This window comes from Equus przewalskii, chromosome 4 (genome assembly GCF_037783145.1).
Source record: "Equus przewalskii isolate Varuska chromosome 4, EquPr2, whole genome shotgun sequence".
Taxonomy (NCBI): domain Eukaryota; kingdom Metazoa; phylum Chordata; class Mammalia; order Perissodactyla; family Equidae; genus Equus; species Equus przewalskii.
The window spans coordinates 2107249-2126769 of record NC_091834.1 but is presented as its reverse complement, the minus strand read 5'-3'; the positions used below and the strand labels follow the sequence as shown (position 1 = coordinate 2126769).

The following is a 19521-nucleotide window of genomic DNA, read 5'->3' as shown; positions in this document are numbered from 1 at the left end:
AAACTGTAAGTAACAGTATCCACTCCACAAAGTCACCGTGAGAATTAAATGAGATAATGTGAAATAAAGAGCTTAGCACATTATATCTATCACCTAGAAATGCTCAATTTATGTTCATTTTTGTTTCATTTAGGGCTAGCATCATAGGCGTATGTGACTTGTTCAGTCACGCAGGATCCCTGACACTCAGAAGGGCCACATGCTTGGTTTCATGCTCTGCTGTTGCTGTCTTAGATTTCTTAATAATTTTTAAATGAGGAGTCCTACATTTTCACTTTGCACTGGACCTTGTAAATTATGTAGCTGGTCCTGGATTCACCCAACTCAACGGTAAACCCTCTGAAGTATAGGATGCTGTAGATGGTCTTAGACTGTTAATAGGTTCTTCAATGCTCGGCTCAGTTTCCTGCATGTGGAAGGTAACAATTCACATTTATTGAAAATAATAGCAGTGGTTTATTTAAGACAGTCGATAGAGAGTTTCATTAGCAGATACAGAAGAACTGCCTGGGCGCCCCAGGTAACTATTTCATGCTTCAGCATTGAAGTGGACTAATTACCAGCAAAAACAGTTAAATGAAGGTAATGTTATGAGCTATATTTTAATCACAGCACTTATGCATATCTAAAATAATACCATAATTTTCATTAAAAACATAGCTTTCTTCAAGGAGCCAAAACTCTTTCTAAAGTCAACCTTTAAGATGTACATTCCTAGACATCCAAGAAGCATTACTGTCATGATCTGGGGCATGCTGGCTGAGATGGACAAAGGGGCCCTTTCACTGCCTGCCAGATGTCGTGCTATAATAAAATCGCAGGACTTGAAGAGATTTCATCTCTGGGTAGCTGTACTGATGCTCATTTTGCCAGAAATGTCCAGTTATTGGTCCCTAATAAGTTATCCTGACTCCCACTGCCTTCTGCATGGGGGGAGGACACAGGACCTATGGTGGCAATAATGCAGAGTGGTGACATATAGAGTATAAATGGGAATATATATTGATCAGGATATTGGGGTCCCAGAGAGTGCCAATAGTAGTTAGTTTTGCACAACTGGTATGATATGCATATACCTATAGCAGCTTCACAGCTTCCTTCTTGTATGCCAAGAACATGATCTTCATTACTCTGGTTTGGCATATATTATACATTATAGGTTCTAGAATATAGAGCTATAGGTGTTTTTCTGTTGTAGTTTACCAGGGCCTCAGAATTTTGAGTGAAGAAAATCCATCAAAAAGGACAAAATCACCATGGATGCTATTCCTATTAGAATATTGCTCTCCAAAGTGAGTTAACTCAGTGGCTCAGGGAACACGGCTAATGGTGCTCCAGAACGACCAGTTCAATGGGCCAGAGGCTCTGACACTATCCTGAGGCTTTGCATCTTACTGAGGCTACAAGTGACAACACCTCAAACCAGTTATCTCATAGGAACTTGAAGTGGGACCCAAGGACACTTGGCCAGTGTTAGAACCAGAACCTATGATATGACAGTCAGCTCAGAGGGTATGGGGGATCCCTCATTGCAAGGAAGATATATGTGAGTGTGTGTGTGTGTTTGTGTTTTGTATAAAACATATCTACACATTTCTATGTATATAAATATACACTTTAAAATTTTAATTTACCATATTTCTTAAACCAGCTACCTTTCTTCTAGTTGAGAAGTAAAAGGAAATTAAGTCAGCCTTCTTGACCATCTGCTGGCTGTAAGTCACCACTTGCTCCAGGAGGAGAAGCTGGTTTTAAGCCCAGCATGTAAAACCTTTACCAAAACACCTTTCAGCTCTTCGGCGTCCTGGCTCAAGGACAGACTGTGCCTGCTGAGCTTCTACCAAATGATTTGACTCCAGTTGATTGATTCTGTTGAAGGGTAACAAACGAATCTATTGCTGCAGAGTGGCAAAGATATGATTGCCTGAAATCTCAGAAGGCAGCTTCTCCTGAGAGGTGAATGGAAAGGAGCAGCAGTCCACGGATTTGCATCAACAAGCTGCCCAGAGCCATTCTGCATCGCACCCTCCACACCCCGTGCAGTGCAGATGTCTCTTACTCCACCTTAGAACATGAACAAGTTGATTTACATATTAATGAGAAACAACTGAAACTAAGCAATTAGGCAGGTGAGGTTCCAGTTAGGGGGACAAATATCTTAAATACTGTTAAGTGGAAACTCAGAACAATCTAAAGATAGATTTTGTATTCTTTTTCTTTTTTAACCTGAGCTACATTAATGAGAAATTAATTGATTCCTGACATCTTTAATGAGTCTTTATTAACTGCATAATTGGAAGGAAAATCCATGGACGTTATAAGCATCTTAATTTCTTAGAGCCAAAGTGATTGACTGACTGAGTCATGAAAACTGCCCACAATGTGTTACTTCTGTTTCCCCACAAATATCTAGGCAAGAGTACACCTCTCTGGTTCACGTTTCTTCAATTTCTTTGCCTGCTTGGGTAAGAGAAATATCTCATCCAGAGTTATCATTGGGAGTAGAATGAGCACTGGGTGCTCATTTTGTCAGGAACTTTCTGTGTGACTTTTATAATTACGTAATTTTTTCAGTAATTATTTGTCACTTATCTCCTCTTGGCTTCCATTTTCCCATTTGGAAAATGATGAAGATTAACTCTAAATTCCCTTTGAACTCTAAATTACATGTTTCTAATGGTAAATTACATGGTGACTCTTGTATTTTAAGGACCCAATCAGTAATCGCCATCCTGTCATCTAATCCAAAATAAAGTCTCTCTTCAGCAAAGTAAACGCCAGCCAAGTTTTTACTAAATGACCAGCTGGAATTTTCTAGCATTCTTCCCATTCACAGCCTAGATCCGTTATTCTCACAATGTGTTTCCTGAACCAATAGCTTCAAGTTCACCAGAGATCTTTCCATAAATGTAATTTCTTAGCCCCATTCTGACATACTGAATCAGAAATTCTGGGAGTGAGGCTTAGCCATTGATGTTCTAACAAGGCATCCTGATGATTCTATAGTTCTAACATGGCATCCTGATGATTCTATAGTTCTAACATTTCGGATCCACTTAAATATTTTCTCTGTTTCACATTTTTAATTCATTTGAAAAAAGCAACACTATGCTTTGTAGATGGCCATATCCCAGTAGGTGGCTATTGTCCATGCACAGGGGCTGGTCAACTGGTCCTGTGTGGGTCGGTGTTCAGACACACATCCTCTTGCCCCACCCAACCCCTATCTTGTTTCTTCTTTCATCTCTGCCCTACAATTACCGTCTTATCAATTGGATTTACCCAAGAAAATGTAACTAACATGCGTAGAGCACTTTGGAATTTGAAACCACTTTTCACAGGTAGTATATCTCAATTATCACCCTCACTTTACAGATAACAAGGTCTCCAAGAGGTCAAGTGATTTACAAGGTTACACGGCCAGTAAATGCAAAAATTGGGATATGAAATCAAAACTGGAACACGCTACCTTCAGTTCTCAATCAAATTTCTAACCACACTGTAGGATCAAAAAAAAAAAAAAAGAGCAGGAAGATAATTTTTTTAAAAACTTTCATCTTTAAAACAGGAAGAAAAAAATTGGGCCTACAATTAAAAAATAACATTTCCTAAGGAGAAAATAATCAGAGTCTTCATGTTCATGCACAAAAACCCTTTTATCTCTAAAACTTATGTCTAAATTTATAAGGATGATTAATGGTAACACAATTCATAAGACACTCATTTCACTCACAAGTCATCAAACAAATGCAAATTTTCACAAATTCTCCAAGAAATCGGTTTAAGATTTAATAACAGATCTATGAGAGATGATAAGTATATCAACATGTAAACTAAGAGAATATAAAGTACAAATAAATCCACTGGCATATTTTAGAAAATATTCTGAATCCAAACGTCCAAAATGGGAGGTAACAGGAAGAAAATATGGTGGATAAAGGTCACACATTCAACTTTATCTCTGCATTACTGTTTAAATCAATATACCTTTCACTACTTACAATATTATTTAATAATTTTTAACCCAAGTGACAGAGTCTCCAAAATTTTGAAACAGACGTCTTACGAGAATAGAAAGCATCCCAAACCACATCCAGATTTTCCAAAATCTTTTCTTTTGACCACACTTCTCAATATTTTAATAATGAAGAACGCAAAATAGGACACATTAAGAAGAGTTGTTTCACAAAACATTTATGTAGCGTCTCAAGAAAAGAAGAGTGGATTTACTCAGTGCTGTAAATTAACCCTAGGACCTACATCTGACTTACTTGATGGTTTATCAGATCGAGGAAATGTGTGCAGGCAATTCAGATGAAAGATGAAAGCAAAGATTCCAAGGGCCTGCTGTTGAACTCAAAGCATTATTTGCACTAAAGACTTTCATATTTCAAAGGTTGAGAGAGTATGGTCAACCCAATTCACTTGGTTTCATTAGCAGAAACAGCAGTGTGAAAATCTCTGTATTACCGAGTTAAAGGTTAATAGCTTTGTTAAAAAAAGAAAAGTGTTCAAATTAAACAAATTATTTCATTGGAATTAAATGAAATGAATTAACTTTGTAACCATCCTAATATACTTATGCATAATGAATTATGAGTAAACACACAAAATTATATAAGTATTTCACAATTGAAAGATTTTCCAATCAATTGTCCTATGTTTTAAACTAAAGGAAAAAAAGGAATGATTCTTTTCAACTCAGATTGATAGGTTTCAATGAGAACTAAATTCTAAAAAGGAAGTTTAAACTAAAATTACCTGTCAATCTATATGACAAATCAAGTTAATTTAGAAGCCCATTCTCATTCAGCAAATAGACTTAAGAAGGACATCATTTATTTCCTGCATTTCTGTGAGCCACGTCTATCTCTATAACGTTTCAGAACCAATTTCATTTTCTATATAAACACATTTCCAGCACCTGGTGTACTTCGAACTATCTTTATGCTCCCATTTAGTTGTTCCATCCAGAGTTTACAGCCCTTGTCTTGTCTTCAAAACTTGTCAGAGCAATATAAAATATCTAAGGAAGATGTACAGTGAGGTCAACATAAATAAATCATTCTGTTTAGTTAAACAGGTAAAGCTCCCCATTTTAAAATAATATAAATAAATATACACCAGGGAAAGTAAAAATATCTTACAATTTGAATCTATGGAAAATGATTCAGGAAACTCATTCTCCTAATGGGAGGAAAAATATTTATAAATGCTGTGTTTTATATCATGAATGACACATCCATGTATCCAGCCAATCTATTACTCAGCTTTTACCGATTAGAGCATAATAATCTTCACTTTGGCATGACAAGCTGTATTTTCAAAGATGTTTATCATCTCTATGGTGTCATTTCCACTGACTAGCATAAAAAATAGAAAAGGTAATCAATAATAACTAACAAAAATGGCCAACTTAATAAGTGGTTTTATTTCAAATAGCCGTCTCTAAGTTACAAGCACCCAGAATACTTGCTCAAAGAACCACATTTTATAAATAGCAGTTGAGTTTCCAGATCAGTTGACCAAATCCTATTTAATTCATAATGTAACTGAGCCAAAATACTCACAATGAAGCTCAAACGCATTTGACTGGCAGTAGTACCATACTTTAGAGCTTTTAAGTTCGACTGGCTTAAACACATTTATATAATTTTATGTATAAAGCACTCTTCTAAAGGAAAAAAAAAAACCCTTTTCTAACTTACATTAAAGGAATATGTGCTCTGCTATCCAAATTGGAGGGTGAGAAATCTGTATCTCCTTGAAAATCTGTAGAATCTCAAAACTGATTCTTCCTTTATTGATAATAATCCCACCTGTGGCACTGTGGCCACTGTTCCTAGAAGCTTTGCCACCCCCTCCCTGGAGCCCTCCAGACTCAAACAGGCTCAGAGAGAAAATGGTGTGCTGGAGCCAGCTCACAGTGGCTTGTGAGGAGCCAACCTTTAAGCTTTCAGGAATTGTGAGAGCTAAGGTTAAACACAGGCCATTATTACAAATCAAATCATATAAATTTAAAAGTAAATAAATTACATTAAAAACAAAGATAAATATTCAAATTCCTCACTTCCTACTTATTTCACTACATACTACTATTATTTATACTCTTGAAGACATTTACATCTATCGCATTTGTATGGCAGAAACACTACCTACTGATGTGTTACTGCACAGCTCGTTCCAACTCTGCACGCAGTGATGACGTGTTGAAAGCTGGAATTTGGCCGTGTTGGGGGTATTTACACAGTGGGAATTGGCAAACACTACGAATTAAGGCTTTCTTTTCTGGACAGCTGGCTTTTCCAGGAAACCTCTGGCTTCTATGGCATCGTTCACAACTAAGAGGGATGCTTACCCAATAGCAGGAGACTTCACATTTAAAATAGAAAACAGAGCACTTCACCGTGACATTTATGTGACACTTCTCAAAATTTTCACGTAGCTGAAATTGGGGCAATGCGAGCACCAGGAAAAAAATGTCACAAGAATTGCAGCTTAATAGGTGTTATGCAAGAGAGCGTTGAGGGAGAGAAAATAAAGATGTTTGGGTTTGATTGTATGCACTTAAACTGATAAAGTTATTTCTTCTTCCTTGTGCTCTTTGTGAGTCAAGCACTTGGTCCCCAGGCACAGAGAGGACTCCAAACTTAAGTGATAGAAGGAACACACATAGCCATTAAAAGTAATGCATCCAAGTTCGGTTCAAAAGTAGTCAAATCCTACCCTGCAAAATGACATTTCAAAAATCACTTTACATTGGTTAATCTCCAAACTATACAAGGAACTCACACAACTCAACAACAAAAAATCAAACAACCCCATCAAAAAATGGGCAGGGGACATAAACAGACATTTCTCCAAAGAAGATATATGAACGGCCAATAGACACATGAAAAGATGCTCATCATCACTGATCATCAGGGAAATGCAAATCAGAACTACACTAAGACATCACCTTACACCTGTTAAAATGGCTATAATCACCGAGACAAAAACACCACAAGTTGGAGAGGAAGTGGAGAAAAGGGAACCCTCATACACTGCTGGTGGGAATGCAAACTGGTGCAGCCACTATGGAAAACAGTATGGAGATTTCTCAAAAAATTAAAAATAGAAATATCGTATGACCCAGCCATCCCACTACTGGGCACCTATCGAAAGAACTTGAAATCAGCAATTCCAAAAGTCCTGTGCACCCCTATGTTCATTGCAGCATTATTTACAATAGCCAAGACGTGGAAGCAACCTAACAGCCCATCAACCGATGATTGGATAAAGAAGATATGGTATATATATATATATATATATATATATATATATATATATATACAATGGAATACTACTCAGCCATAAAAAATGATAAAATTGTCCCATTCACACTAACATGGATGGACCTTGAGGGTATTATGTTAAGAGAAATAAGCCAGATAGAGAAAAACAATCTCTGTATGACTCCACTCATATGCGGAAGTTAAACATGTAGACAAAGAGAACAGATTAGTGGTTACCAGGGGAAAGAGGGGTGGGGGGGTACAAAGGGTGAAGTGGTGCACCTAGAACATGACTAACAATAATGTACAACTGAAATTCCACAGGGTTTTAAACTATCATAATCTCAATAAAAAGTTAAAAAAAAATCACTTTACATCAAGAAAGAGAAGGAAGAGCAAAATGAGATATCAGAAAATGAATTCTAGCAGACGGCTTACCTGTGTGCATAGGTAAACTGATGCTTTCAGGGTGTAGCAGCTAGAAGTAACTGCTTAATATCTTTTGATAGTCACGCTCAAAGAAATTTTAATAAATAATCTTCCAGATGACTACTAATAAATACCTTTATCCTTCAATTGCTCACCAAATGTATAATTCTGAATTAAAAAATTATGTAGACTCGTCTTCTGTATATCCTTGTTTCCGAATCGTACATCTCAAAGTTAGAATACTCCTGAACTGAGAATGTAGCGTGGGCTGGGCAAGGAGGCTGGGAGCGGGCACTGGGAAAGATACAAGTACCTTCCACAGCTCTGGCAATTTTCTAGTTATTCGAATAGGTGGTGGTTTCACTGCTTATTTTAATATTATGTTTAATAACTTATATTTACTATATATTACTTGTGTATAACAAAAATCACATAATAAAAATGTTTGAAAAGAATAAAGATCCTGCCTTGCCTATCTGCCAGTTGGGTAGAGTTTAGCCTTTAAAAGCCTCAGTTTCCTGATCTAGTAAATAGCAAAAGTCAGAATACCTTCCTTATAAAATTATGTGTTTTAAATCATATAATGTATGTGAAGAAGAGGTTCTAAAACCTGACTGAGTATTAGAGTCACCTGGGACTTTGGAAAAATACTTATGCTCAGGGTCACAGTCTTAGAGATCTTAATTTAACTGACCTGGGGGGGAGCCGGGCATCGCTAATTTGAAACGGTCTCCCAGGTGATCCTACCGCGCAGCCTGTGTCGAGAATTGCTGTTAGCCGTTACCGTCAGGGCTTCAGTCCATCACACCATAAGGATGTCTACACAATCGCCAGAGGGCAAAGGTATTAGGAAATACAGGAGAAAATGTGTTTATTAAGTTGTTCACTTGCCCAAACAACCCAGAAATTAGAAGTTTCCTTACTGCCTTCACTGGAGCCTTCAATAAAAGTAGAGCTACCATTTAAAAAGATTTTTTAATTATTTTTTCCCCTTCTTCTCCCCAAAGACCCCAGTACATAGTTGTATATTCTAATTGTAGGCCCTTCTGGTTTTGCCCTGTGGGACGCCACCTCAGCATGGCTTGATGAGCGGTGCCATGTCCGCCCCCCAGAATCAGAACCAGTGAAACCCTGGGCTGCCGAAGCGAAGGGCGCGAACTTAACCACTTGGCCACCAGGCGGCCCCTAAGAATTCTTATTGCACTTGTGAGGGCCTTGTAAAAGCAGCTGTATTCTGAGATGCATTTTCTAAAGTGGAAGAGACCAAAATCCTTTCTCAGCTTACTACTTTAAATGAACCCCTTCGCTCTCGTGTAACCTTGTACACATAATTTAGTGAAAGCCTTGAATTAATCCCCGTTTCCATCACGTTCTGTTGCAGCCCCTTCAAGTCAAAACCACCACCACAGCCCCCTGAGACCACCGCAGGCGCTCCCTGTGTAGGCTTCCTGCTGCCACTCAAGTCCAACCTGCAGGGCACGCTAATGGGACCGTTTAAAAACACGGATCTTCTCATTCCTCTGCTCAAAACCCTCCTTTGATATTTTCCTATCAGCTTGTTCAAAAATCCAGAGTTCTTCATGACAAGGCCTTTTTGAGAAGGTCCCTGCCTTCCTCTCTGATCTAACTCGTGCTTCTTCCCATCCCTACTCCATCCCAGCTTCTCTGATCCCTCTGCTATTCCCTGAGCACATCAAGAAAGCTCTCTCCGTAGGTCCTTCCCACCTGCTCAGCCCTCTTTGTGCAACATTCTTCCACTCCACCTGCCTTGGTTCTCCCTCCCTCCATTCGGATACCTGCCCAAACGTCATGTCTTCAAGGACCTGCCTGACCATCCCATCTTAGATGATAACTTCATTCCACCGACTGACGTCTTTCTTCATCCCTTTATCCACCTTACTTTCCTTTACGGGACTTAATCACATTAATTAGATCACATATTTACTTTTCATCATGTCTCTTCCCCACAGAATCTGAGCTGAAACGATGCCCTTTGCCTCTTTCATCTGTCACTGTATCCTCAGCATACAAACATGGGCTGACACAGAGTAGGAATTCAATAAATACGTGTTGGATGGAAAAATAAATATGTAGTCAGGATGAGTTGTCTCCAAGTCCTGTGGGTCCCAGAAAATTCTAGAATTCTTTTGGTTCATTGATTAAAACAGTAAGACCAATTAGCTTCACAACAGATGGCAAACATAAAGACGAGCAGCCATCTTGCTAATTCTGGCATCTGTCACAGATGAATTAGGCAGGAGTGTGCGCTGATCAGCTAAGATTCAGCAGCACTATCGGAAACACACCTCAAACCCTAGTCCTTCCGCCATTTCTATTTTTATGAAATCGGAAGGAGAGCATCTTATAATATCATAACTCCAAGAGGCAAGGATTAAACTAATTTTAATTCTGTTCTGTTAGAGATCTGAAGGAAAAAGTCATCCTACATTTTATACGTGATTTGAAAAACTGAGATCAACACACCACAGAATCTAATTCGACAGTTTTCTTCCTATTAAGTTTACCATTTGTAAATCAGGTAATATTACAAAATGCCCAACACGTTAGATGTAGTGAATCCACGTGTGTGATAGAATGCTTTCAAAAGAAAAAAAAACACTCCCTTTCTTTCTATAGTACTGATGGTATCTGCAGAGAAGTCTAGAAATAGATGCCACCCAATGGTATTATTATCATTAACTCATCATTGTTAAAAACAATAATGAAGATGATGTTTCTCCCCTGGAATTGGTAGAACAAAATAACCTGTTAGAAACGGTCAAGCGAGCCCTTTTGTCATTTAGGTGCACAATGACACCAGAGACAGTAAGAATATTGCATAAATTCACCCATTTTGTTTTGTGTCATATAGACACAGCCAGACTCAAACGAAATATGCTTTTATTGAAGTAAGAGAGCTCTATTCACAATACAGGAAATTAAACGATCAGTTCTTGTCAAACAAAAAGCAAGTTGTTTTAAGGAAAAAGAATTCTTCTGACATTTAGTCAAATTCTATTCTTTCAGGAAACAAGCAATTCTTTGACAGAAAAATATGTTATTGCCAGAGGAGGTGTACTCTTCTGTAATATTTTGCTAGTTTTCCATTTTCTCCGCACGTAGGAACCAATAGAAATAAAGTTGATTCAAAGAAATAAGTTCTTTTACATGCCTGCAATAAGGAAAACCGAATTTCAATGAAACAATCTAACCAAATTTACCACAGATACGTATATGTATTTTGGAAGCCTTATAGCAAGTGTAAAACCAAGGAGAAATAATGGGAATTATTAAAATAATACTTACCTTTTCATTTCCTTTCATACAACTTTACAGTTGTTGTTTGTATTCTTCTCTAAATTCCCATTTTCCCCTAAATATGAATGCAAAAAGCTATACTGCTTGCTCCAAAATGATGTTTCCCTTTCCTACAGAGGGTTTCATACTCTGAATAAATTATACTCACTTGGGCCTAATCATACCATTTTTAGAAAAAGGAATATGAGCATTCTCAGATTTCCGGCTAATAAAATAATCTTTTCCATTGCACTATCTGACGATGTTCACTTCATGCCACTACATCATTCAGATTTTAAGATATAATCATTTTACAATGAATTTATTTGCTGTGAAACCAAAACCGGGTACCAGTTAATATTGTGTCAGTATAAGCAAATAATCTTGGTCAACAGTGGGAACAATTAATTTGACTCCAATCATATATTTAACTCACCTTCGGTCATACTCATAGTGTCAAGCTCGTGGTCATCAAACAATGGCAGCCATTCCCATGAGTAGAGCTCCTTCAGATGAGAGCATTATTCAACCCTTAAGAACATGAGGAGTGTACAAGAAACCATGGCCAATCTCACACAGAGAAAACCAATAGAAGTGGGTTGCTTGTGTATGCAAGCTTTCCCTTTACCCGGAAGGGATATATTCTTTAATTAAATAATATGTTAACGATAGTAAAGACAGTATCTCAATTGGACCCCTATTGGCCATTCTTCCAGGCAACCATCAGAAACAAACACTAGGATCCACAAAATGCTAAACCCTCGGGGAAAGAGTACAGAAAAGATGTTGAGATAATACATGGCACATTTAAACATTTTAGAGTCTGGGTCCTGGAGAAGAGCTGTGTCCTGGCACACAGCTTTCCCAACTTAACTTCCTCTTAGCCAGATCCACAAAATCCCCATGGTCACTCCATCGCTCGCTGACCAGAGAGGAAAAGGGATAGAGGCGAAGCGGGACAGCAAAGAGACAACAGTCTTGACCCATTGTAGTTAAAATACCTTTCGCAAATTTTAAAAAAGCATGAACATGCAAACACATTGGGAGGCCCTCTTACTCAAGGCCCATGCAAGCAGGGGGTCCCTGAATCTTAACTACATGGACTTGATGGTACATCGGCCACACTCAGTGAAACATAGTGTTCGTATGGATTGATCATACAGGACAACGAAGGAGAAAGTAAAATGAAGCTCACAGCTGTCATTAACCTTCTTAAGAATAATTCTTACATATTTAAAGATACACAAGTATCCTCTTCTATATCAGTGCCGCACGGTGAAGTCTACCTATTTTACACTCCTATTCATTAGCCAATAAGGCATCTGACATCAAAACTGGGAGTTTGGGGTGGAATCTGGTACAAAAAGTGTAGCTGAATTAACACAGATAAACTCTTAGGTTTCAAATCTGTTAAGCATCAGCAAATCATTGTCTCTAAGTTTTTAAAATTTCAAAACCCTTAAGGGCTGCACATAAATATATCCTGTGTGATTTATAAACGCCTTTCTTGTTTTCTTTTTAGCTACATTTCTAGAACACAGTTCATTTGGGGTTTGTAATAAATGGATCAGCTGATTCAGGGAAGTATGGAAGAATTCACCAGAATTAAGCCAGGGGCTGAATCTCCGCTATGCTTGGCTGAGTTCTTGGCCGATGACATAACCATCATCTGACTCTAAGTGTAGGAGAAAGATGAAGTCTATATATGGAGAAATATGATTTTGCCAGATGAGCAAAAGATGCTAGAAGTTGTGCATTTCAGATGAAGAAGAAAGATGAGGGCAGGATACTTGAGAAAATATGGAACATAAAATTAGGCTAAGACTTTAGAATTCTGTGAAAATAATCAATAACACCAGAGGATCTGGAGGACGAGAGAAAGCATTTTTCTTTTTACTTGAGGGGAGGATATATTTAAATATAAGCTCTATGCCCTCTGACACTGTTATAGGATCATAAATTTAAAAGTTAATAGGCTTCTCTGTAGCTTGTGGTTAACACTGCATTCATAGTTTACTAAATATCAAGCCTTTTTTTTTCATTATTTATTTATATATTTAATTTTAAAATTTAATTTGTTTTAATTGTTTTTGAATGTGCATGTTTATTGAAGTAACATTGGTTAATATTATATAAATTTTGGGTGTATATCATTATATTTTGATCCCTGTGTAGATTACATCATGTTCACCACTCAAAGACTAATTACCATCCATCGCCACACACATGTCTAATTACCACTTTTGCCCTCCTCCCTCCCCCCTTGACTCTGGTAACCACCAATCCAATCTCTCTGTCTATGTGACTGTTTGTTGATATTTTTATCTTCTACTTATGAGTGAGATCATACAGTATTTGACTTTCTCCCTCTGATTTATTTCACTTAGCATAATGCCCTCAAGTTCCATCCAGGCTGTCACAAATGGCCGGATTTCATCATTTCTTATGGCTAAGTAGTGTTCCATTGTGTATACATTCCATTTCTTCTTTATCTGTTCATCCCTTGATGGGCACCTAGGTTGCTTCCAAGCCTTGGCTATTGAGAATAATGCTGTGATGAACATAGGGATGCACGTATCTTTATGCATTTGTGTTTTCATGTTCTTTGGGTAAATACCCAGCAGTGGAATAGCTAGATTGCATGGTAGATCTATTCTTAATCTTTTGAGCAATCTCCATACTGTTTTCTATAGTAGCTCCATCGGTTTGCACTCCCACCAGCAGTGGATGAGAGCTCCCTTTTCTCTACATCCTTTCCAACACTTGTTATTTCCTGTCTCATTAATTATAGCCATTCTGACCGGAGCGAGGTGATACCTCATTGTAGTTTTGATTTGCATATCCCTTATAATTAGCGATGTTGAACATCTTTTCATGTGCCTGTTGGCCATCTGTATATCTTCTTTGGAAAAAATGTCTGTTCAGATCTTTTGCCCACTTTTTAATAGGGTTGTTAGGTTTTTTGTTGTTGAGATGTATGAGTTCTTTATATATTTGGATATATCAGATATATGATTTGGGAATATAATCTACCAATTATCAGGTTGCCTTTTTCATTCTGTTGATGGTTTCCTTTGCTGTGCAAAAGCTTTTCAGTTGGATGTAGTCCCATTTGTTTATTTTTACTATTGTTTCCCTAGCCTGGTCAGACATGGAATTTGAAAATATGCTTCTAAGATAGACGTCAAAGAGCGTACTGCCTATGTTTTCTTCTAGAAGTTTCATGGTTTCAGGTCTTACATTCAAGTCTTCAATCCATTTTGAGTTAATGTTTGTGTATGGTGTAAGATAATGGTCTACTTTCCTTTTTTTGCATGCGGCTGTCCAGTTCTCCCAACACCATTTACTGAAGTGACTTTCCTTTCTCCATTGTATGTTCTTGGCTCCCTCATCAAAAATTAGCTGTCCATATATGTGTGAGTTTATTTCTGGGCTCTCAATTCTGTTCCATTGATCTGCTTTTGTGCCAGTATCATACTGGGGTAGTTTTTGTTTGGTTGGTTTTTTCGCTGCTCGAGTCAATGAAAGAGAAACTTTATTGAGGCCCCAGGGCCATGGGGCTCAGGCAGGAGGCCACCCTTTGGGCAAAGGAGCCAGAGGAGAGGGCTTATTTGATGTTCTTCTTCGGGTACAGGTTGTTGATGTGGCCACACTTCTTCTTGTGGCAGTTGACAGTGCAGGGGTGCAGGTGAGGTGACACTTGGGGCAGGTCATCTCGTTGCTGTTGTATTTCTGGGCGAGCTGGTGGAGGGAAGGCTCGATGATGTTACCCTGCAGGTGAAGCAACAAGTTCAGGGCACACGCTTTCTGGATATTGTACTCTGTAAGAGTGAGGCCATCCTCTAGCTGTTTGCCCACAAAAACCAGACACTGCTGGTCGGGCAGGATGCCCTCCTTGTCTTGGGTTTTAGCTTTGACATTCTCAGTGGTGTCACTGGGCTGGACTTCAAGAGTGATGGTCTTCCCCATCAGGGTCTCCACAAAGATCTGCATCTCTGTGTCCGCTGCTTGGCTGCCTCTTGAAGAGAAAGAGCAGTACCATGTTGTTTTGCTTACTATACCTTTGCAGTATATTTTGAAATCAGGGAGTGTGATAACTCCAGCTCTGCTCTTTTTTCTCAGGATTCCTCTATTTAGGGTCTTTTGTTGTTCCATAAAAACTTTAGCATTTTTTGTTCTATTTCTGTGGAAAATGTCATTAGAACTCTGACAGGGATTGCACTGAATCTGTAGATTGCTTTAAGAAGCATGGACATTTTAACTATGTTAATTCTTCCAATCCAAGAGCATGGAATATCTTTCCATTTCTTTGTGTCTTTTTCAATTTCTTTCAGCAATGTTTTATAGTTTTCAGTGTAAAAGTCTTTCACCTCTTTGGTTAAGTTTATTCCTAGGTATTTTATTCTTTTTGCTGCAATTGTAAATGGGATTGTATTCTTTTTTTCTTTTTCTTTTGCTGAGGAAGATTCACCCTGAGCTAACATCTGTGCCAATCTTCTTCTATTTTTTTGTACATGGGACACCTGCACAGCATGGTTGTTGAGTGGAGTAGGTCTGTACCCAGGATCCAAACCTGCAAACCTGGGCTGCCAAAGCAAAGCACACAGAACTTTGACCACTTGGTCACAGGGCTGGGCCTGGGGTTGTATCCTTAATTTTTCTCTCTGCTACTTCGTTGTTAGTGTGTAGAAAAGTGACTAATTTTTCTATGTTGATTTTGTATCCTGCAACTTTACTGTACTAATTTATTATTTCGAAAAATTTTTTGGTGGATTTCTTAAGGTGTTTTATGTATAAAATCAAGTCATCTGCAAATAGTTTCACTTCTTGCTTTCCAAGTTGGATCTCTTTTATTTATTTCTATTGCCTGATTGCTCTGGCTAGGACTTCCAATACTATGTTAAATAAGGTGGTGAAAGTGGGCATCCTTGTCTGGTTCCTGTTCTTAGAGGGATAGCTTTCAGTTTTTCTCCATTGAGAATGATATTTGCTGTGGGTTTGTCATATATGACCTTTATTTTTTTGAGGTATTTTCCTTCTATACTCATTTTATTTAGAGTTTTTATCATAAATGGACGCTATATCTTGTCAAATGCTTTCTCTGCATCTATTGAGATGATCACGTGATTTTTATTCTTCATTTTGTTAATGTGGTGTATCACATTGATTGATTTGTGGATGTTGAACCATCCTTGCATCCCTGGAATAAAACCCACTTGATCATGATGTATGATCTTTTTAATGTATTGTTGTATTAGATTTGTTAGTATTTCGTTGAGGATTTTTGCATCGATGTTCATCAGTGACATTGGCCTGTAATTTTCTTTTCTTGTGTTGTTCTTGTCTGGTTTTAGTATCAAGATAACGTTGGCCTCATAGAGTGACTTAGGAAGCTTTCCCTCCTCTTCAATTTTTTTAAAGAATTTGAGAAGGATAGGTATTAAGTCTTCTTTGAAAGTTTGGTAGAATTCTCCAGGGAAGCCGGCTGGTCTTGGACTTTTATTTTTTGGGAGGTTTTTGATTACTGTTTTGATCTCCTTACTGGTGATTGGTCTATTCAAATTCTCTATTTCTTCTTGCTTCAGTTTTGGAAAGTTGTATGGTTCTAAGAATTTATCCATTTCTTCTAGATTATTCAGTTCGTTGGCATATAGTTTTCTGTACTATTTTCTTATGACTTTTGTATTTCTGAGGCGTCTGTTGTAATTCTCCTCTTTCATTTCTGATTTTATTTATTTGAGCCTTCTCTCTCTTTTTTTCTTGGTGAGTCTAGCTAAAGGTTTGTCAATTTTGTTTATCTTTTCAAAGAATCAACTCTTCATTTCATTGATTTTTTTCTATTGTTTTTTCAGCCTCTATTTCATTTATTTCCGCTCTGATTTTTATTATTTCCTTCCTTCTGCTGATTTTGGGCTTTGTTTGTTCTTCCTTTTTCACTTTAGGTGGACTGCCAGATTGTTTAATTGAGATTTTTCTTGCTTGCTGAGATAGTCCTGTATTGCTATAAACTTCCCTCTTACAACTGCTTTTGCTGTATCCCATAGATTTTGGCATGCCATATTCTCATTTTTATTTGTTTCCAGGTATTTTTTGATTTCTCCTTTGATTTCTTCATTGACCCAATTATTGTTCAGTAGTCTTTGGTTTAATCCCCACATATTTGTTGCTTTTCTGATTTTCTTCCTGTAATTGATTTCTAGTTTCATAGTGTTGTGGTCAGAAAAGACGCCTGGTATTATTTCAATTTTCTTAAACTTATTGAGACTTGTTTTGTGGCCTAATATGTGCTTTATCCTGGAGAATGTTCCATGTGCATTTGAAAAGAATGTGCACTCTGCAGTTTTTGGATGGAATGTTCTGTATATATCTACTAAGTCCATGTGGTCTAACGTGTCGTTTAAGGCCAGTGTTTCCTTACTGATCTGTTTGGATGATCTGTCCATTGATGTAAGTGGAGTGTTAAATCCCCCTACAATTATTGTGTTACTGTCTATTTCTCCTTTTATGTCTGTCAATAATTGCTAATATAGCCATTCTTAATGATCATTGTTCACAAAAGTTTCAGGAGAAAGAATGTACCATACGACAAGTAGAAGGTCTTCAGTTCTATGGTGCAAAGTTTCCATGTTTTTCTCTTACTTTTCACACCATTTTCTTTCTGTGATGCTCTTCCTTCATTGAACTGTCCTCTGGTAATATTTTCAAGGCTTCATCCCCACAGGTATTATCTCCCTTTTCTCTACAGTCTCCCTTATAATCCCCCATATACCACTTTACATATGCTGATGACTCCCACAATATTATTCTCAGGCTTACTGGCCCTGCATTTAAAACATTTATTTCTCACTGTCTCCTGGTTACTTCAAGTTGAATATCCCTGAGGAGCTACATGCTCAGCATTTATAAGATTGTATTTATCTTCCCTCCAACCCCCTTCCTCCTATTTACCCTATCTTCATTAATGATATGGTGTCACTCAAGCCAAAAAATCTGGAAGCTGTCCACAATTCTCTCTCTGTCTCACTTCTCTCCCAAGGTTAGGAGCAATATGAAGCACTGGTTGTGTGCTTAGCTCAAAGTCTGGCCATGTCACTTACTAGCTGTGTGAACTTAGACAGGTCACTCAGCCTTTGTGTGTCTCTATCTTATGAGGTTGTCAAGATGATTAACTGGATAATATATGTGCAGTGCTTAGAGCATTGCCTGGTGCTTACAAAGTGCTCAATAATGTATGATTGCTCACCTCCATGCCTTCATATGTGCTGTTTCCTCTGCTTAGAATGCCCTTTTCAGGATTTTATTATAATTTAGATGCCAGGTTGATCATAGAGAGCAGAAGCATCTGGGATGCTGTCTTTGCTGATAGATGGGCTTCTGGTTGCAATAAGAGTCCTGTGAATTATAGGTAATGAATCTCCTCTAATTTAAAGGACAGGTGATTTGGACTGTTGATTTAACTTTTGGAAAATCAGTGGAGAGGAAAGTGAATGCAATTAGTCTGGCGTGGAAGGAATGGGTCACATACTAACACCAGTATGAAATCCCTTATCAGGGGATTCTCTAGGCCTTGCATGCTTTGTCTGAGTGCATCTCAATAAAAAAAGATATTTCAAAGAACAGAAAAGTGTGTGTAACCCAACTTCATATCTTCAACACCTAAGAGAGTTCCTTGCTCATAGCAGGCAACTCCTTAATATTTATAGAAGAAAGAAAGAAGGAAAGTAATTAAGGATGGGGAGGAAGGTAGAAAAAAGGAAGAAAAGACAGGCAAAATAATGCATTACACATAAAAGTAGGAAAAGATTTTTCTGACTGCATTAGCTACTACTAACATAGAAATGATCTTACATAATAAAAATGTGGAAATGTGACTGTTATTAGAAAACAGAAAATTCAAAGCACATGTATTATATTTTCACACATTTTAAAGATATGAAATAAGAGGAAACATCTACTTCCAAAGACAGCCATTACAACTTAGAAATGTCAAGGGGGGAATTCAAATAAATAAACCAATTTTTAAAACAGCAGAAGAGATTTGTGGCTGGAAGTGTTATTTTTAAAGTGATAGGAAAAAGGAATACTGATGAACTATTCAAGGCTGTATCCTTTATTTTTTTGTAAGTAACTCCTAGCTTCCCAAATGAAGGAAATGTAAGCCAATGAGTTTAAACTCACAATACATATTGAAATATCAGTGAAATCAATTCTAAAACATCTAGAGGAAAACAAGTATCTATTTTCCCATCTTTTTAGCATGGAATATAACTCAAGTAGTGACTAATTTAACAAACAGAGCAGGAATTCTGGACCAGGTGAGTAGGGGGCCAGACTTGCATATTCTTTTCAAGCCCAGGAGTTTAGGCTCTATGGTGGGTACAGAGATGTCACAACATGGTGGTTCTTGGCTCAGAGTTCTCCCCACTGTAATTGTGGGAACCCCACCACCACCATGTCCCTTTGTCACAGTTCCCTGAGGTGGATGACTGATTCTGTCGTAGCTAGAAAAGCTCCCCTCTGG

General features: G+C 37.8%; 1 protein-coding gene and 1 pseudogene across 14 annotated transcripts in view; both read right to left on the bottom strand.

The window, feature by feature from the left end:
- Positions 1-19521, bottom strand: part of MAGI2 (membrane associated guanylate kinase, WW and PDZ domain containing 2) — a 1255661-nt gene that overhangs the window by 781583 nt on the left and 454557 nt on the right. The gene's annotated exons all lie outside the window — the stretch shown is intronic.
- Positions 14460-15285, bottom strand: LOC103557806 (ubiquitin-ribosomal protein eL40 fusion protein-like; annotated as a pseudogene).